At 63.3% G+C, this 5,339-nt stretch overlaps 1 long non-coding RNA gene across 1 annotated transcript; it reads left to right on the plus strand.

Moving 5' to 3' along the window:
• The first annotated feature begins 1,054 nt into the window (after positions 1–1,054).
• On the plus strand, positions 1,055–4,824 carry LOC129406116 (uncharacterized). Its single transcript, XR_008630802.1, has 3 exons — positions 1,055–1,176; positions 3,329–3,839; positions 4,752–4,824. It is a non-coding gene; the product is annotated as an uncharacterized LOC129406116 (long non-coding RNA).
• The last annotated feature ends 515 nt before the right edge of the window (positions 4,825–5,339 follow it).

The following is a 5,339-nucleotide window of genomic DNA, read 5'->3' on the forward strand; positions in this document are numbered from 1 at the left end:
CTCATCTGCGGATACCCACCCTGGACGGCTCCAGAGGGTCCAGCAGCTGCTCTGTCTCCTGCAGTGCGGTGCTCGCACCCGTATCCCGCAAGTCACGCAGCACCTGGACAGGAGTGTCCACATCCGGCCGCGCCCCTCCCCCAGTGCCCCTCCCCCCAGACATGTCCCCCCCACACCCCGAGATCCCTTCCCCGGCCCCCTCCCCAATCCATTCCACCTTCCTGCTCTGCCAAGTCCATCTCCCCAGAAGCCGCCCCGGCCGCCTCTGCCCTGCCCGGAGCCATCTGCTTGTTCCCGCTGCCCCTTTTCTCAGAAGCCAAACATTATTTTCACCCAGGCACCCCTGTGCTCTGGGCCCCGCCTGCAGGTTCCAGGGGGACGCGGGTATGGGGCAGCAGGGACGGGACGCTGGTCAACGCCACACTGGACGCCTCAGGAGGGTGGCGAGGCCAGCCCGGGTTGGGGGGACTGGCCAGGCAGCCCCACGGGTGCTTGTCTGAGTGTCGCCCACGGGGAGGCTGAGGCCAAGAGTGGGGGACCCCTTGGCGGTCAGTTTCAGGGCGAGGGTCCTCACCGCCTGCCGCCCTCGGACCTCGCCCGGGAGCTGTGGAGACCTGGGTCTGCCCGGCTCCGCCTCCAGGCCGGTGCCGGCCTCCCCTACAGTGCCACGGCCATGGCGGCAGGTGGGGGCCGCAAGTTCCCCCGCTGTTGGGATTGAGGCGCAGGATCGAGAGGCAGGCGGAGAGGGCAAAGGGGGTGGTGAGGCAACGCCGGCTCTCGGCGAAGTGCTCGGGCCCCAGCGTCCACCCCAGCCTCTTCTTGTGTCCCCTGTTTCTCCTGGCCGCCTGTTCGGGCCCAGACGGTGTCCGGCATCCCTGGGGCCAGCTCTGCGGGGAAGGAAGGTGCGGGGCTCTCACTGGCGGAGAGCAGAGGCAGGCGGGCCTCCTTCCCAGGGCTGTCAGCACAGTGCCTCCAGACGCCCACGCCTCCATCTGCCTCGTTAATAGCTCAGCTGACATCCGTAAAATTAGCCAGAAACGGGAGGGCGTGGCGGCGGCGAGTGACCAGGCCTCGTCCTGGGGTCCACAGGGCTGCTGGACAGCTGAGGGCCCGTGGTGTTGGCCTTGGCGGAACTGGCTTCGAGAGTCTCCACGCGTCTCCCTCCCGGAGGTGAAGGTCAGAGGGGTGCTGGGATAGTGGGCTCGGCCTGCTCCTTCCTGGCCTGTCCTCTCCCACCCCAGTTCTCAGAGACGGAGTGGGCGCTGCCGGGAAGACCCTGCGCCCACAGCTGGGTCTGGACGGCTGGGTGGGGTTTGGGTCGGGCGGGGGAGGGGTTGGCCGTCCCACCCGCCCCCCCCCACCAGCACAATAGAGCAGTGGGGGGTGCTGCCTTGCGACAGTCGGAACAGGGAGAAACAGAGGCAGGGGAGGCCTGGCAGAGCTTCTGGATGACTGTTGCAGGGAGAATTCTCTGGAATGGCCAGGGCTGAGGTCAGGTGAGATGGGTGGCCCCAGGGTCCAACGACTGGCCCCACTGAGGGCTGGGAGCCGCGAGGGTTCTGTCTGCAGCTCCAAGTGTGGAAGGTACAGCGACTGTGGGGATCGAGAGCCGGTGCTCCCCGGGACCCGCCAGCCTGGTCCAGAGCAAGGCAGGCTTGGAGCTGGGCCTCGCTCACATTGGCAAAAATTTGTTATCCAGATGTACATTCTTCTTTGTAAAAGAGGGAAATTGCTTAAAAAAAAAGAAAAAAAAGCTCTTAATGACGGTTTATTATAAACTCATCACTTCTTAGGGAACAAACCCATCTCGTCTTGCATTTCCTAAGAGGGCGTCCACGGGCGGGTTTGGGGGGACATTATCTCTAAAAGCACATGCCTCATGCTCTTAAAATGTTAACGTCCCACTTCCAGCTGAACAAATAAACGTCTGCCACTTGGATCCAGCCCGTTCTAATGAGCGCGAGGGCCGGGCAGGAGAAGGGAAGAGACTATTTCTCATTGCAGAGCTCGTCTCTCTCACGGGGGGGGGGGGGGGGGCACCAGTCATCATTTAGAAGCCGCTCCATTAACATGCCACAGACAAAGGACAGTCAGCTTGAAAAAAGACCAAACGGCTTTTATTTTTGAGCACTTTATTTTCCCGGGGATTACAAACAAGATCCTCTCGAAGCTCTTCAAACAGACACAACCGCAGGCTGGAGGGCCGGCTGCTGCGCCGCGGGGCCTTGCGCTGCTCCCCTCAGGCCACAGACTCCTCCCCCGTCCTTCCCCGGTGACTCCGGCCACGTGGAGGTGCCTGGGGGTGCTGGGCTGTGCCCTGCATGGGGGGGTCCTCACGCGCCCTCTTGTGGGTGCCGGCAGGACGCCGCCACTCCTTTGTGGGTGCTGCGCTCCCTGGGTTTGGTCGGTGGCGGCAGGCGTGGCCGTGGCGAAGCAAGTGGCAAAGCGGTTTGGTTCCTGCGAGAGCAGAGCAGGCCCAGACTCACCCCTGGGCGCCCGCAGCCCAGCCCAGAGCCGGGGTTGGCGGAGCGGGGAGTTGGGGGGGAAGGGCCCCCCGTTGTTAGTGGGGAGCCGGGCCCTCTGCCGGAACGCAGCGGAGGGCCTGGCTGGCGTGGGAGGGCCGTCTCTGCTCATCATCGTCCCGTCCCAAATCGCCCTCGTGGTGGCCGTCTCGGGGTGCACACGTGCTGGCATGTAGCTCTCCCCCCTGCACATGCCCCGTTTCCACCGTGGCCACACCCACAAGAGCAGCAGGGACAGGCGGGACGGGGTTGGTGCCATGTCCCCGGCCAGGACCTCCTGCACCAGGGACGAGGAGAGACGGTCCAACTGGTCAGCCAGTATGCGGCCGCGCCCAGCGTTGTGGCCTGAGAGGGCACAGCCATTTATGGGGTCATGCCAGCCACAGTCTGGCCAGGAGGAGCCCACGGCGTGGTCTGGGGGGGCAGGGGGGCACGCCATCCAGGATCCCCCACGGGGGCATCGGTTGCACTTGATGCGGGACAGGATTCAGGCTCCGGTCCCCCAGGCACCGTCAGGGCAGGTGGGGCGCAAGGCCCGAGATACTCACCGGTGTCTGTGGCGGGTCTGGGGCCTCTCGGACTAAGGAGCAAGCTCACCATGGGGAACAGCAGCAGCCGGTTCAGGGCTCGCTGAACTGTGGGTGACAGCTGCAACCCAGAGGGCCCACGGTCGGGGCAGGTGCGGTGTGTCCCCCACCCCCAGGGCTGGCCAGGTTGTGGCCGCCTCCCTTCCTTCTGCGGGGTCAGTGGAAGGGCACTCAGGAGGTTGATAATCTCTCTCCCTCTCTCTCGCTGCTCGCTTTCAGTGCTCTCCAGCTGCTATTTATGGACCGCGCAGGATGAAGGTGGAGCTGGACGGACACTGCAGAGACGAGAGAGCTGGTGACCAGTCACAGTGCCGCAGGCTCCGTCTGCAGACACACAGACACGTCCCATACAGACACACAGACACACACGCAAACACACACTGAGGTGCACAGACACACGCAAACATGCCCACACGCGACATATAGAGCCCACACGTATCACACACTCTACATGCACCCCACACCCGCAACATCTCATTTCCCCCAACACAGCCCCAGACATACACCCTCCCTCTCACAGACATACACACCCCACACACTGATACACACACGTCACACATCACACACAGACACAGACACCTCGTTCCCCTCCCCACGGCTGCCCCAGGGAACACCACTGGGTTGCCCTGAGGACCCCGCGAGCCGCAGGCTAGGCCCCTCCGGGCGCCCAGGTCCCACAGCAGGCAGGCTGACTCGCGCCCTTGCTCTCGCCCGAGTCCTGCCCGTCTGGGTGGGTGTTTACCCCCCTGGCCCAAGTGGCACTACCCAGGGAAGTGGGGGGTGTGGACAATTCTCCCGGGGTTGCTCCCGACTTTGCCGTCCCCGAGGTGACCATACAGCTGGTCTGGTGACTTGGCAGCGGGCGGGACGTGGCTCAGCAGGTTGTGGGGGGTGGCCTGCAGACACGTGTCCCCTCGCTGACCTTTCCCCCCAAGTACCGTCAGCGCCTGCAGGAGGCAGGGTGCTTCAGAGGGAGTCCGGGAGGGGGCCCCCGGGCCCCCGCAGCCTGGCACTTCTCTGCCCTGCCTGCCCCCGCGTGGCCCTCAGGCCATGTGGAGCCATGTCCAGGCGTGTTGGCTGCTCTGGCTGTGTCGCCTGGGGATTGAGGTCGGGGCCTCCTGTGGGGGCCGTCAGCTCCCCGGCGCTGCACGCGTGTCCAGGACACTGTGTGAGGGTTGCCGGGTGGCCTTTGGTCATTGTTCTCCGAAGCCCCTGGGCGTGGACCATAAGTCATCCCTCTTCTTCTCGTATGGAGTTGCAGAATTGTAGCGGATTTCTCTTTGGCCCTACAAAGAAGCCGTCCAAGCCCTCAGCCCGAGCTGGCCCCTGGCGCTGGGACTCCAGAATCTTTGCATTCCCGCAGTTAAGAAACTTGGCAGTTTTCAGGCTATGAAGGGTAGTTCAGGGACCCTGATCCCCCACAACTTCCTCCTTCCTAAATCCCTCCACTGGAGAAAAAAAAAAGGGGGGGCAGTCCAGGATGATAAAACACGGTCCACATTTTTTCCGAACATCCCAAAGGGATTCTAAATGTGTGCCTCTTAAGGCGCGCACATTCATACACAAAGAGATTTGAAGGTTTTCTGATTTCAATTAAGATTATTATCTCTCCTGAGCGATGGCTTCTCCCTTTCACCCCCAGAAATCCCTCTGGCCGGGCTGTTTCAAAAGAGCATTAGCCAAGGATAACCGGCTGAGTGGGGTGAGGCGGTTCCCTCCGGTGTGCTCTGCTTCCCCTCTTAGCCCCTCGCCCTCCCCCCAGGAGCCAGCAGCCTCCAGCCAAGGACAGCCGCCTTTGTTCCAGTTCCCGGAGAAGGTCCCGTCTCTGGCTTGTTCAGTGAGAACTAAAGAAGATTCTAGAAGGAAGTCGGTGGTCTTGTTCTTGGGGGTAAATGGTCTTGATTCTCTGCGTCAAGAAGCCGAGGGCAAACATCTGTCCCGGTGGGCCTGGACCCGAGCTCATGCCCGCTTTGGCGGGTGGGGGGGGGTGGTTCACGCATAGCCATAGCCTCAGGCGGCTCCTGCACAGGCAGAAGGCGGGCTGTCGGGGACCCCTGTTAGGGAGCCCCGATGGGGCAGTCGCCCGGTGTCCCCAAGGAGCAGCCCCCGAATCAGCATCCCTCCCCCTACCTCCCCATCCCCCCACCAGGGATGTCTCTGCAGTGCTCACTCGGCCGCTGCCTGGCACCCAAGGCTCGCGTGACCCCTGTCCCTGCGCCCGTCCCAGACC

Source organism: Sorex araneus, chromosome 6, assembly GCF_027595985.1.
Source record: "Sorex araneus isolate mSorAra2 chromosome 6, mSorAra2.pri, whole genome shotgun sequence".
In the NCBI taxonomy this organism is placed as follows: Eukaryota; Metazoa; Chordata; class Mammalia; order Eulipotyphla; family Soricidae; genus Sorex; species Sorex araneus.